Consider the following 16531-nt stretch of genomic DNA (forward strand, 5'->3'; position numbering starts at 1 on the left):
TATGCGACCTGTAGCTGATCTTTTACGCATCTTTAAAACCGATACATATCTGATCTTTTGAAGTGCGACTTCAGTCTGAACAGCCAGGTCGCATTCATCCAACCTACACGTCACAAATCTACACAAACATTCTTCTCATCAAATGAAAATTGTCTCTGAACATTGTGTCAGTGAAGCAGTGAGGGTCATAACAATCCCACTCTTGGCTGCGACTTCGCACCAACACATTCCTTTCTGTGGACGTCGCTGCCACTGCCCCGCAAACCACCATGGTCAAAAACCTCGTCCTTCTCCTTCTCAATCTCCTCCTTAAAACAAATAAGCTGTACATGTTCTGGCTCTGGTACGACAGCAACTTTAAAATCTCCAGGTGCTCAGTACTAGCGTCCATGTTTAGGCGACGTCTGTAAACACAGAGCACGCTCGCTGTGTGTGACGTTGTCGTGTCCTCCAGTGCACATGTGGGACACTTTAGGGGCGTTTAAAGTTCACACTGGAGATCACATACAAGTCACATTTAATTGAAAATGTGAATGACCTTGCAAAAAAATCTGATTTCACAAACAAATCTGAATTGAGCATTAAGCCCTGCAGTCTAAATGTAGCCTTAGACAAACTTTATTGATCCACAAGGGAAATTATTTGAACACAGCAGCTCACACGTTACAATATAATATAATAACAAAGAGCAAAAATACATTTTAATAATACATTTAAATAAGTAGCAAAAATAGCATGAGACTGGAGTCAAATAAGGCACAATTAAAATATAGTAAGTACAAAATATATGTAGGCTTTACTAGTATACAGTACGTGAGGTGGGGTAAGAGGAAACTGCAAAGATGAAGCAGTGATTTGTAAACTAGGGTGTGTTAGTTTCAGTGTAGTTAGTTCCTCTCTTCAGACAGATTTAAGCAGTGGTGTAGTGGGGATTTGTTAAGTGGGGGTACGCGAACCAGGACTAAACCACATCTAAACCAGGATTAACTCAGGACTAAACCAGGACTAATCTTGGACTTGAGAGAGAAAGAGAACCGTGGCCGTGGATCAGGGTGTCCGCAAAGAGCGATCGGGTGATGGCTGTGCTTAGCTCCGTGAGGCGCTGAGCTCTGTGCCGGGCATTTCGCCTGTGGTCAGGTGCACCTCCAGGCCCGTCCTGACACTCGGTCCCAGTTTATTTCTGGTTTAGTCCAGGTTTAGACTTAGTTTAAACTTGTTTTAGTCCTGTTTTAGTCCTGTTTTAGTCCTGGTTTAGTCCTGGTTTAGTCCTGGTTTAGTTCTGGTTTAGTCCTGGTTTAGTCCTGGTTTAGTCCTGGTTTAGTCTGGTTTAGTTCTGGTTTAGTCCTGGTTTAGTCCTGGTTTAGTCCTGGTTTAGTCTTGGGTTTTTTTTTATTTGTTATTTTTTAATATCTCACGTCGGGAGAAGTGAGTGGACGGCGTACCCCTGCGTACCACGCCCACTACACCCCTGGATTTAAGGCAGTGACTTACAGAACCCTGTCAGAACAGAAGCTACTTGCATGATTGGAGAAACATATTCACTCATAAAACCTTCATCCAGTCGACAGAATTCAATTTTCTTTCGCAATGAACCTACCTGGACGACTGAGGGATTACACACACATTAAAAATGCTAAATAAATGATTCACTGGCTAAAACCAAATACATTTTCAGCCTGACACAAAAGCGCATATTATTTTCCTTGTGCGCGACTGTTTTAAGCCTGTGTGTGACAGTAGAGCAGTGCGTGTTTCAGAATGTGCCATTGTAGCAGACTCCCCTCTCTCCTGGACCGTGACTAAACGCACACATTGTGTTCTCTCAGCACTGGGCTTAGACACTGTTCACTTGCTCCGCAGCTCTGCTCAGTCTGTGCCAGAAGCTTTGTCTCTCGACCAGCTTCAACACACAACATCCGCAAAACTGTGAAAAGTGCATGTGACAGGTTTTCATCATTTTCTAATTAGGACTTGCTTCGGTGGAACAGTATCTGTGGTAGGTGTTTAGCATAGTTTCCATTATTTAAAGGAACTTTGTGTAGCATGCACTCTTATAGTTTTAAAAATGTACAATCACAACAAAACCGAGGTTGTTAGTTCCTTACCTGCAGATGGAGGACACAACACATTTTTGGGGTTTAGGTAGAGTGTTTTCAGATCAGAGTCCTTTAAACTAACTGGATTTCAACACTAAAACTGGCAACTCAAAAGATGGACTCATGTGAGGTTGATTCTCTTTTCTGACTGGATAACTATATTGATAACCAAAACACCAAATTATAACAAACAACAATGGTGCTCCAGTGGCAAAAAACTGTTGCTGTGTCCATAGGCAAGGGACTTCACCCACATTATTACCCAGTATTAAAGTGGTCTGTGCATGAGTGTTGGTGGTGGTCGGAGGGGCCAGTGGTGCAAAGTGGCAGCCTCGCTTCTGTCAGTCTGTCTCAGGGCAACTATGCCAACAAAAGTAGCTTACCACCACCGAGTGTGAAGTGAATGAATGACACTGTGCAGGACCTTTGCATGTCCAAAAAGTGATAAATAAACTGAATGTATTAATATTGCAACATGGCCACTAGGGATGTGCAAAAATATCGAAATATTGAAATATCGTATCATTTTAATGTTATGTTATAGTTGTGTTAATCATAATGTGATGATACAGTATCAATATTGTGAGCTACTGTATAAATATACAGTGGTCCCTCGTTTATCGCAGGGGTTATGTTCTAAAAATATCCCACGATAGGTGAAATCTGCGAAGTAGTCAACTTTATATTTTACAAATATTATATCTGTTTTAAGGGTGTAAAACCCCTCACCACACACTTTATACACTTTTCTCAGACAGGACACTTACAACCCGTTTTGCATCCTTCTTAAAACTTATTGCTGCTGTTGTCCTTATGTTATTTTCCTCTTTCTTAATGTAACAAATTGAAGATTCATTTATTCCGTAATGAAGCCCTGCAGTGCAGAGTCCTGCACCTGAGATTATATCAAACTTTTGCGCTGCATACGCCACGGATTGAACCAAGACTAAACCAGGACTAACCCAGGACTAAACTAGGACTGATTCCAGGACTAAAACAGCAGTAAACCAGGACTGAACCTGGACTAAATCAGAACTGAAACAGGACTCACTGTCAGGACAAGCTCGAAGGTGACCGCAGGAGAAAGGACTGGCTCAGCTTCGCACCTCACGGAGGTAAACATGGCCATCACCCGATCGCACTTTACGGACACCCTGCTGTGTGGGCTCATGGATCTCTCGCTTAAGTCCTGGTTTCAGCAACTATTTGCGGGTACCCAACCAGGTGCAAGACTCTGCTATTGTGCATAACTTCTCCCTTTCTTCAGCGTGTCCAGAAGTCAAACTTTTTGTGCGATGGTTAGCATCTTCCTCTGCCTTTTGGGCGCGACCACAGGAGCTTTTGTCGGTGCAGAACGTTTCGTCAACATTGTAAGGTTCTGTCAGGGAGAAAACTTGCAAACATACAGCACTTCAGGATCACACTGCTTCAGATCCAACATGTATGTAAATTTGGCAGCTGAACACATTCTGTACTGTACAGGAGACAGGAGTTCCTTAGCCAATCAGAAAGCAGAGGGAGGTAGGCAATACGTGTTCATGTGCAAAATTGCACACAAAAAAATCTGCAAAACAGCAAGACCGCAAAAGGTGAAGTATTTTTTTTATATTTTACTCAATTATTTTGTTACAGCGCTACAGTTTTGTTACTTGTTTAGAAGAAGGAAACTTGTTGATGCAACACATTTGACATTTTCTCTGTTCTGATGATTAAAATGTTTGTGTTTCATATTAACTTTGCACAAGAAGTGGTTTAACAAAGACTTTTAGTGTCACAGTCATGATTTAGCCTATTTTTTAATGATACCCAGCCCTATATGGTCACGGTGTCCAATGTTTGGTCATACACTTATTATTCATAAACTGATATTTTTGAGACAGTCAGATTTCTTTTGTGCATGTCAACACACACCAAAAATCAGCTCTAATTATTGAGTTATCTGATTATTCTATCCCTGTGATGTTTCCATTGCACATTCATACCAAGGACTCCTCCCGCTTGGCTCTTGTTGCCATTTCTTTTCAAACAGCTCTACAGATTATAATACTCCCTACTTGAATAGACTATATTTAACAATGTGCTGAGTGTTCAGTGTCTCTGCAAAATGAAGGACAACACCAATCAACCAGCACATTCATGCATGTAAAGCAGATGAAAAGCCTTGCACAAGGACACAATGACAGTATGCCAAGTTGATAGTTCGAATGAAAATATCTGAGTTTTGGTTAGTGGGAAAGTTATTGGTAGATTTCTGGAGCTTTGCTTAGCTTATACATTAGGATTTCACATAATTCTTTGATTGACATAAAATGACCACCTTTGTACACCACAGTTTTTAGCGGACACTTGGTTAAAGGAGCTGTGCCTGATTTACTCTCTGAAAAAACAAAACAAAAAAAAAAACAGGAAAAACAGACTTTACTTATTTTAAAAGGCCCATATTACCACACTATTTTCTGATCTATGTTATAATGTTGTCAAAAACATTCATTCATACACTTTTAACACACAAACCCTGCATATTTATGTTAGTTAGTTCTTCTCTCAAACAGAAAACACCTTATAATGTCATGTGGCAACATACGAAGTGCTCCACTGTGTTTCTAAACTTCATGCACCTTCACTTGAATCATTTGGATGGTTTCAGCCCTAGAACTGCCAATTTCTACTAAACAAAAGGTGAAAGATAGCTGGTAACTTGAAAACTACCACTTCAGGACATCACAAGGTGGAACAGAACATTTTGAGATTTGCAGATGTAAACAGACTAATAATAAAGGGTTACTCAAACATGTGTGAATGAAACAAAACACAAGTCCAGGTATATATAAAAATGGGCAAGATACAAACCCAAGGCACTCCGACCGAATATATTAAAAGTTCTTTATTGCATGAAGGGACGCCAACGTGTTTTGACCAGCAAGATGGTCTTCGTCATGGCGTCCCTTCATGCAATAAAGAACTTTTAATATATTCGGTCAGAGTGCCTTGGGTTTGTACCTTGCTCATTTTTACATTTTCCAGTAAGGGTAACTTTCTGTTTAAAGACTACTGTTTTAACCCTTGTAGAGCACCTGTACTGCTTTTTTTTTTTACTCTTTTAAGACCCAGTGAAGCGCTCTACCTCTTTTTCTTCATCTGACAAGTCAAGGTATGTTTTGATGGCGTACAGTAATGCGAGCAACAACTACCATGCAAACAACTCACTTCCTGATTTAAGGATGATAAAAATGAATTAGAACTAGATGCAGACAGCACACAAGCGCTCTCATTAGAACCATAATAGCTACTTTTACAATGCTGAACTGAACAAAACAGATTTTACTACATTAAAGAAATGGAGTACAGGCTCTTTTAAAATCAACTTTATTGTCCCTGTAGAGAAATTATGTTACAAAATAGAATAGACTGTAGAATATTGCTGACGTCTTTGTTGGTGATCCATCCCAGCCACCCACCCATACAATTACTGCTTTACACATCTACTCTAATCTAATATCTAATCTATGTTTATACTCGCCACTAAATGACACTTAACTGACTTTAAGCACCTATTTGTTCTTAAATGTCACCTCCGCTTTACCCACGTGCCCTTGAGCCCCTCACACCATTGCTAGTTAAATCCTCATAAGGCCTTGGGCAAAAGTAGTAAAATTATAATGTAATTATTGGTTTATGGCAGGCCTCTAAATCACAGGACTTTTAATGGAGGAGCTGCAACATTAATTCCCTCATAAGAAGTGTGCATCAATTATTGTCTACTCGGAAATAATTGCTGTTTAATAAAGCCTCTGCCCTCCAACCAAATGCTCGTTTATGTATGGCTGATCAATCTTCAGAAATAAGCTGCATTTGTAAAGTGTCGAGATTTGATCTAAATATAGTTTGTTTATAGTGTATTTAGGAAGCACGCCAAGGTGCAAATAATAATAATAATCTGGTAACACTTTATGGTAACTACACTTTTAATAGCCTTAAAGGTGCATGCGTAACTTTCTGGTTGGGGGTCCGTCACCTGCTTGTTGCTATGGATTCGTCAATGCTCTGCCTGGAATGTTCCACAGTATGATATTAAACAGATCTGCCATACATTTATTCAATTACAGGTGGTTTTAAAGCTCAAAAATACCAAGAAAAACATATATTCTGACTGTGAGCGAAGTCGCCTCTCCACAGATCTGACCTGTAACTTGGTCTGGTTTGGTCTCATGAAGATAGATAGTGAAACATTCCAGTCAAAGAAATAATGTCTCCAAGAAGAAAAGTATATGACAGACTCTCTACCTAAAACGTTACACAATGTACCTTTCTACCATATTATAACGTTGTTCCATCATTAAAAAAATGTAAAAAATGTTGTATGTGTCATCCATGCATGTTTGAGTAATCTAGTGATCTCTCCTAGGGCCCTATTCAAACCCTCTTACGGTTAGTTGTAAGATTCTGTCCAGTGCTCAGGCTACAAGCATACGCCACCCAGCTACTCCCACACGGCAATTTTCCATCCAAATACAAATGATACAAAACAAAGGCCCCATCTACACTTGTAAGTATTCGAGTCACATTCGAGGGTTCATCCACACTTATCCGGCACTGCATGGACGCCTGAAAACGTTGATACTCTGATACTCTAGGAGCTCTAGTTGCCGTCCTTACTGAACCACGTCTGTGACTTGTGCCTTCCTGATTTGTTGGGTTTGTGACATCGATCATGTGACACAATTGCCGAAAACAGTTTAAACAAACCATAGACAAATGGGAAACAGCGTAGCTAGAACTACTTGCACAGAACAGACTCACCATTTCCAGAACACCCCTCTGTCAAAGAAAGAACACATATATTCCACTGAGTCGTGTCCTTTTTAAGTCCGACAGAAGCTGAACCGTATCTGGACACAAGGAGCGAGCTGTTTTTTGAGTGCTTAGTTTATGCAAATTAGCCATGTGGTTTTAAGTTTTAAGTTTTTTAAGGCTTGTGGGCACAGAAACAATGTGTCTGGACGCAATTAGTTTCTGACATGGTGATACAGTGATTCATTTCAGTATAAACGTAACCTAAAGGGGGAGTAATTGATAAAAGGGATTAAAGGGAGGGGGAGACACTGAGCATCAGAAAAAAAAACACAAAAAAAGGTAACACGGTGATCTAAATATGTTATAATACAGCAGAAAAGTAGAGATCCCCCTCAAAAACGTCATTGTTTGAACAACCACAGTGGAGTTATCACCAGGTTATCTGTTGGTAACCAGATCTTAGTCAACACAGTAACAATCTTTAGTATGCTCTCCTCAAAATGAGTGGAAAAGTTACAATATTCAACATTATTTAAGTTGTATTTCTAGAAAGAAACACTGTACTTATGTAAGTTTCACATGAACAAACGCAGAGGCCACAACCTCCAACTTGAATGTGTGAAGAGGCAGCGACATGCACTACAGTCTACTGGTGCACATTTTAATTAGCCATCATTTGTAACGCAATTAATGAGATAGAGTCTGTGCTTGGCAGTATCCAAAGCCGCGGTGTTAATCTAATTAAGGCGTAAACCTGATGTTATCCAAGACTATAAATAAATGAGTGTTATAGTTAATTATCTGACAATGCCGCAGTTTAAATATTGAACATGAAGGGCCATTTTCATAATTAATACATCCATTTCCTGGGTTTTAACGGGAGGTGTCATCGTCTAGTTCTGCTGCAGTGTCCACTATACTGTAGTGTATATGGGGAATAGTTTCTGACATAATATTGCTCTGTATATCCGAGCTGTCATAGTGATGCCTTCAGCTGGATTGCTTGCACAAACCCATTAGCTATTTGACCTACCGAAACATAATCTTTGGTCAGTGGAAATGAAAATATTATTTGATTTTTTGATGCATATTAGGCATGAAAACAGATACGTTGCTATTACGCTGAGATTAGTCGCCCATGGCGTTTTCTCGAGGAAGCAATCTTTGAGAAAATTGATGTGAAAATCACAACTTAATTGAGTTTTGAGCCCAGGGAAGGATCCATAATGGAAACGGCACAAAATGGTGTTGTTTTATGCATCAGAGGAAAAAACACAAACAAGTTAGTTTGAAAGATTTAAGTTGTGCTAATTAATGACAAGATGGATTGTGTGTCCCTTCTGTGCGGAAAAGTCAATTCATTTTTTATACGTTCATTTCGACTGTGACTAATTCATTAACTAATGATCCTTTTCTCAGAAGATTGGTTCATAATTGAGTGACGTGAATACCAAATTAAGAAGTGTCCATAGTCAAGAATTACTTTGCCAAAAAAATAGGCATTTTCTATAGTTGAGTAACTGATTAAGCTGTAGACTACTAATGAGATAAAAGCTCCCAGTAGACATAATGCGTGCACAGTCAGAGAGTGGGCACAGAACATTAATTATTGGCTCAATGTCTGTATTAGCTATTTAGTGCCATCGTGCCAAACGCTGCAAAGTTCAATACATTTAAAAGGACATCAATAAAAACAAGGCCTTTATAATATCATTTATTTGCCCTCACCATTAAAGTGCACACGTAGGATTAGACTACTCATAACACTATACAATTATTCTATCTATATTTAAGCTTTTTTTTTTTTTTTTTTTTGGTAACTTTATAATTTCACTTACAGGTTTGAAATTTCCCGGGATTGTCATATCATAGGTACAGACCCTGTGAAGTTTTGAGTTTTTGATCCGCAGATTTGTTTTTAAGCATTTTTGCCAGCAAATGTCATTCATTAGTGTTGTATGCTTTTTCTGCGTGTTGGTACATGTCAGTTATCAGCTAGTTTAATTGTTTTCCCCATCGTAATTCCCTCAAAATTCCAAAGAAAAGGTACTCAAGAGCATTTTTTAGGCCAGTAATGAGACAAGTAATGCATGTTTTTTTTTAACTGATTTACAATTATAATAAATCTTTACCACAGATCCTATCCTTCCAAACCAAGTCATAATAACAAAAAACAACATAGAAATATATCACACATTTCCAATCGCTTTTACCTTGTTGACGCTAAGAGTCAACATGTGTCTACCATCACAACACCGTCTCCCAGGAGCCCGCTGACACCTCCTATCACGACGCATCATCCACATGTTTATTTCCGACACCCTGCCGATGAATGAGCCACGGCTGATTTAATAAGCAGCAGAAATGGACTTTGCGGCGTTTATCCCGGCGAGGTTAGCCACAGTGAGCACGTGCGTTATTGAAGCTATTTGACGTATGGGCCCAAATACGTACCTGCGGACCCAGCTGTGGCTAACCTCCTTCGGGTTGGTGATTGCGGCGATCTCCCCGTGTGTCGCTGGTAATCACACATCAAGCTGTGCTCCTACGACAATGAGTGGTGGGCCAGATGCACAGTGTGAAGCAGGGAACGCCAGATAGAATTACCGGCGAAGATTACAGCAACATAACATCTGTTTTGAGTTCTCCAGAGAATAGCTGGAGATTGCATAGTTGCGGAGTTAATATCTGGTACAAAGTGTGCGTGGTTGCCAAAAATTAGTCTGGTTATCTTACCAACTGTGGTTTTTTACACTGGTGAATTTGTACTTTGCCAGAAACATAAGTTCATTTGATTCCAGTGCAGTAAATAGCCATGTTGAACCATGATGTCAAAAGCTTCTGACAAAATATTGTGACAATGAAAGACAGATTTTTTGCAAGGATACTATAATAAAGATTCTAATTAAGGAGTAACCATCATAAGGTGCTGCTTTCTGACTAAAAGGTTGGAAGAAACACATTCACCATATTTGTCAGACTATAAATCACACCAGCCAAAAAATGCGTAATGAAGAAGAAAAAAAATCATATATAAGTCGCACTGGACTCTAAGTCACACTTTTTGGGGGAAATTTATTTTATAAAATCAGAGACCAGGAACCGACATTTCATCTTGAAACTCAAGTTATAGTAATAACAGTAGAATAGAGATTAGGCTGAACTGGTGCCTGGTATGTTAACGTAACATATTAATATTTATGCAGATAACTAGAGCATAACATATAACATAGCATACAACATAACATAACAGGTTTACTAAACTCTTAATCTCACTCCAAACCACTAAATCCACTGAATTCTCCGGAGGTAAACAAAACACCGCTTCCTCTTCTGTGTAGCTAACATCAGACTCAGCATCAGTTCCGGTTAGAATTATTCCAGCTTTTCTGAATCCCAACAGGATGGTTTTGATTGTCACTGAAGTCCAGGCTTTGTCAATCCATCCAGTGACTTTAAGGAAAGTTGCATGGCGCACCCGCCCAGTTGCCGTGTAGCTGTGTTCTCGCTCACTCCAAACTTTCTTTCTGCTGCTCGATTACCATTTTCGACTGAATATTTCACTACTTGCAGCAGGACAGCAGCTTTTTCTGCAGGAGACATGCGCAGTAGAGGGCAAAGTGACAGTGGTACAGGAGTAACAGGAGTAGCAAATACTGACACACAAGCCTAGAGCCTCTTGTGGCTGTCAGTGTGAACATTTTAATATATAAGTGGCATCGGAGCATAAGTCGCAAGGTCACCCAAACCATGAAAAAAGTGCGACTTATAGTCAGAAAAATACGGTAACTGTATTCCTTACTTGAGATTATCTTTTACTCTTTCTAACAATTCGGCAGGTGCATTAAGTAACATTTCTGGTTGGGGGGTTGCTACATGCATGTAATTGCTTGGCCTAGAATGTTCCATAGTGGCATTAAACTAATCTATTTTCCATGTATTCAACTAAATATGTACTTAGATTTAATGTTCAAAAAACCTTCATAAACATGTTTTCTCACTGTGAACAGGGTGACCTCTCCACAGCTCTGACCTGTAATTTGGCCCGCTGGTTTGAGCTGCTTGTCTCTATGTCATACTGTCGCTCATTTTAGGCAAAGCAATAACATCTTCGTGGAGACAAGCAAGTGGTATGTCCTTGAGGAGAAAGGCTGCATATTGCTGTGATGAAGTGATGGTTCCTGTGTAGTCCAGGGGTCACCAAACTTTTTTCTTCGGGGGCCACATTATCGCTCCTGACTGTGATGGGGGCCAGGGTCGGGTAGTCCATATAACAAAATTATATGACCCAGACCAAAATGACACCAGCAGGTCTCATTGTGCAGTAGAAATGACTTGCCTGGCACAGACATCCACAATACTTTATCAACACATCATTCCTGGCACATATGCGTTTATCGTAAGTAGTGGTTTTAAATGTAGGAGGTACTTCACACTTTATTTTAATTTGAAATACCACAGATATTCCATTAATTTATTTTCATATGTGTGGACTGTCTCTGTTTCATCTTGAGCTTGTCAGGTGATGAAAATTCTGCGCAAATTCGGCAGCAAATGTAAAATATCATGTAATTATTTAAATATAAAGATAAATACTTCATACAAAAATCATTTTGAATTGAAAAAATCAAAAAAATACAAGATGCAGACATGTCATTATTTGCCAAAAAGTAATAAAAAAAACAAAAAAAAAAACAGGTCATGACAACTTTTAAGGATTACCTCATAGGACCAGTTCAAGTGGTGGGGGGCAGAGGGGCTGGGGGGCCGGTCCAAGCAATGTGGCGTGCCTGAGTCAGCCCGCAGGCCTTAGTTTGATAACCCCTGGTGTAGTCATTTTATAGTTGGTATTGGAAACCTGGCTTGTTCTTTAAATAGTCTTTCTGATTATTGCCATGCTAAGTGCACTTTCTATGTGCAAGCATAATTCCCATTCCCATTGGGACACTTAGTGACCATCTAATAAAGTCAGTCCTAACTAGCGGAGCTCCCAGAGAGATCCAGTAGCTTCATTAGCATGCTTTCACCTCACTGTTAATGCTTTCTCCTGCTCACAAACCCCAGGCACCTTCTAACATGGAGCCATCCTCATGGAACAAGACATTTGCAAATGAAGTTATATTTTAAACTCTTGTTGCGGCCTTGACAAACTTTGCTTTTACTTTATTTATGAATGCAACATACTACCAAGCTTCCTCCAAGGACAGGCATGTTTGAAGGTAGCGACTGCTGAATATCAAATGCTGTTAAACTAGAGGCCATAACTTTACATAAACGGAGCACCCAAGTTCAGCCAAAAGTGAGGCCCTGTACCTGACGTGAAAAACAGAATTAATCTGAAACAGTTTGCAGTGATGTAATGTTATTCCTCAGAGCAGAGTGGTGCCATACAGGAAACAACAACTAGCAGACTAACACACACTTCCTGATTCTTGGGACAACAAAACCCTATATTTAGACACAGACAGTACACATTTTGACCTCAAGAGCTGCTTTTACAATATATCTGTACTGGGGCCAGACAAAGTTTGCTCAAATACATAAAAAAATAAGGTCTTATTGCGATTTAAGTGCATATTTGAAGTTGACCGTATAGAAAACTTTGCTCGTGGCAAAACAGCGCAGATGGAAGCAGTTAATAAATTATACAAAACTATTCATTCGATCCAAATAGCTTTAGAAGAGCAGAAATCAGTGAGTTTGCTCTTCGTGGAACTTTTAATTAAGGTTGAAATGCTATAAACGCAGGCATCGCTTTCATCTCGTGCCTATTAAACATAAGGGCCTGTCCGTAAATAACTGTGGCGCGAGTCGTTAATAACAGTGAAAAGTCATTACATGTCTTCCGCGCTCTGACTAATTGAGCTGCCTGCTGCCTGGACCATGACTGTAAATATAAGGATTATTCTGATCAGGGTTCACCTTCTCTTTACGCTCTTATGGTAAAGAAGGTTAAAGCTGTATTCAGGTGATTTGGAAAGTGCATCTTGTTTAGGCTATACTACGGTGGTGTATTGCTATCACTCCCCAAAAAATATTTCGGCTCAGTATCACGTAATTACGTGAAAAGTTTCACGTTATAAACGTGAAATTATCACGTTATTTTCATGATATGAAATTATCACGTTATTCGTGATGTGGTATTTTCACGTTATAACGTGAAAATTCACGTTATAACGTGATACGAAATTATCACGTTATTACGTGATACGAAATTATCACGTTATTTCGTGATACGCATTTATCACGTTATTACATGATATTTTCACGTTATAACGTGAAAACGTCAAGTATGGTTTTTAAGTGATTTCATTATAAGATCAGCCACAGCCAAACCACGCTTCCCTCGGTCCAGTCAACTCCAGCCTGAGCATGGCCACGCTGAAAATGTGGATTCTCCACTCTTGAGATTACTTCGGGCTCGTGTTGTCTCCTTCGCATGAAGCAAGATCGTGTAAGTGTATTTTACTGTTTCGTCCCCAAGTTGTGTTGTCGTACGGTAGCAGAATGTTCTGTAAGCAACTGCTGAATATTAGAGCTGGAGCGAGTTGTTCGCTGTGGGTAGAGAGCTGCTAAAAGTAGCCTAGTCTGTTTGCATTCTGTTATAGCTCCTAAGAATTAGTTAAAGACAAAAGCATTCATTTGACACATTTCGGTGTTTCCAGTTATTTATGAATAATGACCATAAAACATTGTTGACTGTATGCACTCAGACATAGCCAGTGTAAGAGAATGCTATTTCAGAAAATGTGGTGTAGTTAGCTAAGCTAAGCCCCACTTCAACTCATCTGAGCCCGGCCTGGGCAGGGGGACAGCGCTCACAGGTCCCTGTGCTCCTCCGGTTCAGGCCGGGCTCAGATGATCTGGAGCGGGGAGTGGTTAGGTGCCTCGGCCTGAGAAGCGCTTTTCTCGAGAAGAACCAAGTGCACGGAGGCTCAGAACAGTAACGAACCAGACCGGATTCGCGCTTCTGTCTGGATGCTTTACTCCACCTCAGAACCAGCCGCAACGCTACACCGGAGCAACCCGCACGGACCTAGAGTTCACTGCGCATTCTCGCTTTCCCCGCACGGAACCAGCGCGTAGAGGACGGCACGGAACCGCTCAGCGATGTCTTTACTGCTGTTGGCTGCTGCTGTTACCCGAACTCAGAGCTACTGGGCTTGATGTGCAGCGAGTTTGTGTACAAAGTTGTAGGCTACATGTGCTGTTTTATGAGTTTATGATGATAACTTGGGATGAGGACGGCCGTGGTGTTTTATGGTCTTTATTCATGAAGAACTTGAAACACCGACATGTGTCAAACGAATGCTTTTGTCATGAACTATGGAGCTATAACAGAATTGCAATTTTTAGCAGCTCTTTGCCCACAGCGAACGACTCGCTACAGCACTCGTTCAGCAGTTGCTTACCGAACATTCTGCTATCTTGAGGACGAAACAGTAAAATACTCTTACAAGATCTTGCTCCATGGGAAGGAGATAGTGTTCTCCTTCGTTAGGAGCCCTTCCTACTGACCTAAATACGCACAGCAACATTTGCATTGAAACTGTACATAAAAACACCTTTTACAGCAAGTATCACAACTAGGATGTAGATGCTTACATTTAAAAACATGAACCTCAACAACTCAAAGTTGGATCAGTGATAATCTAACATTAAATCTCATTATTTAACAAAAGAAGCAGCAGATTTTTTACAATGTAAACGATGTTTATTTTATTCATTTATTACAAACACATTTAGGCTCCTAACGACTTAATAAACAGATCCGCGGCAGAACCGCAGCAGATCCGGGCCAGATAACCCGGTTCTGAACGCGGATCCAAAACGGGTCCTGGGCGGGTCCGCGAGATACGCAGCGGATCAGCCGCGCCTCCGCCGCGGATCCGGAAAAATAAGACAGTCACGCTTCCCTTCGGTCAAACTCAACGTGAGCATGGCCCAGGCTGAAAGTGTGGATTCTCCACTCTCGAGATTTCTTTGGGCTCGTGGTGTACCAGAACACACCAGAACACTATCTCCTTCCCACGGAGCAAGATCTTGTAAGAGTATTTTACTGTTTCGTCCTCAAGATAGCAGAATGTTCGGTAAGCAACTGCTGAACGAGTGCTGTAGCGAGTCGTTCGCTGTGGGCAAAGAGCTGCTAAAATTGCAATTCTGTTATAGCTCCATAGTTCATGACAAAAGCATTCGTTTGACACATGTCGGTGTTTCAAGTTCTTCATGAATAAAGACCATAAAACACCACGGCCGTCCTCATCCCAAGTTATCATCATAAACTCATAAAACAGCACATGTAGCCTACAACTTTGTACACAACTCGCTGCACATCAGCCCAGAAGCTCTGAGTTCGGGTAACAGCAGCAGCCAACAGCAGTAAAGACATCGCTGAGCGGTTCCGTGCCGTCCTCTACGCGCTGGTTCCGTGCGGGGAAAGCGAGAATGCGCAGTGAACTCTAGGTCCGTGCGGGTTGCTCCGGTGTAGCGTTGCGGCTGGTTCTGAGGTGGAGTAAAGCATCCAGACAGAAGCGCGAATCCGGTCTGGTTCGTTACTGTTCTGAGCCTCCGTGCACTTGGTTCTTCTCGAGAAAAGCGCTTCTCAGGCCGAGGCACCTAACCACTCCCCGCTCCAGATCATCTGAGCCCGGCCTGAACCGGAGGAGCACAGGGACCTGAGCGCTGTCCCCCTGCCCAGGCCGGGCTCAGATGAGTTGAAGCGGGGCTTAGCTTAGCTAACTACACCACATTTTCTGAATAGCATTCTCTTACACTGGCTATGTCTGAGTGCATACAGTCAACAATGTTTTATGGTCATTATTCATAAATAACTGGAAACACCGAAATGTGTCAAATGAATGCTTTTGTCTTTAACTAATTCTTAGGAGCTATAACAGAATTGCAAACAGACTAGGTACTTTTAGCAGCTCTACCCACAGCGAACAACTCGCTCCAGCTCTAATATTCAGCAGTTGCTTACAGAACATTCTGCTACCGTACGCTAACACAACTTGGGGACGAAACAGTAAAATACACTTACACGATCTTGCTTCATGCGAAGGAGACAACACGAGCCCGAAGTAATCTCAAGAGTGGAGAATCCACATTTTCAGCGTGGGCCATGCTCAGGCTGGAGTTGACTGGACCGAGGGAAGCGTGGTTTGGCTGTGGCTGATCTTATAATGAAATCACGTAAAACCATACTTGACGTTTTCACGTTATAACGTGAAAATATCATGTAATAACGTGATAAATGCGTATCACGAACGTATAATTTCGTATCACGTAATAACGTGATAATTTCGTATCACGTTATAACGTGATAATTTCACGTTATAACGTGAAAAACCCACATCACGAAATAACGTGATAATTTCATATCATGAAATAACGTGATAATTTTCACGTTATAACGTGAAAAATATCACGGTGAAACTTTTCACGTTTACTTTTTTTTGGGGAGTGATAGCAATACACCACCGTACTATACAGACATTCGAGCAAGAAAAATAAAAAAATATATCAGTTTCTTTGTTGAGTTCAGTACAGTGTGCACAATCTTGAATCACTCAAACACTCATCTTTTTCCATATACTCCAGCCACGATGCCAAAATCCTGTCAAGTCATTGAGTCTGGGTGC

This window comes from Boleophthalmus pectinirostris, unplaced genomic scaffold (assembly GCF_026225935.1).
Source record: "Boleophthalmus pectinirostris isolate CB_2022bp ecotype Guang Dong unplaced genomic scaffold, ASM2622593v1 HiC_scaffold_15, whole genome shotgun sequence".
Lineage (NCBI taxonomy): Eukaryota > Metazoa > Chordata > Actinopteri > Gobiiformes > Gobiidae > Boleophthalmus > Boleophthalmus pectinirostris.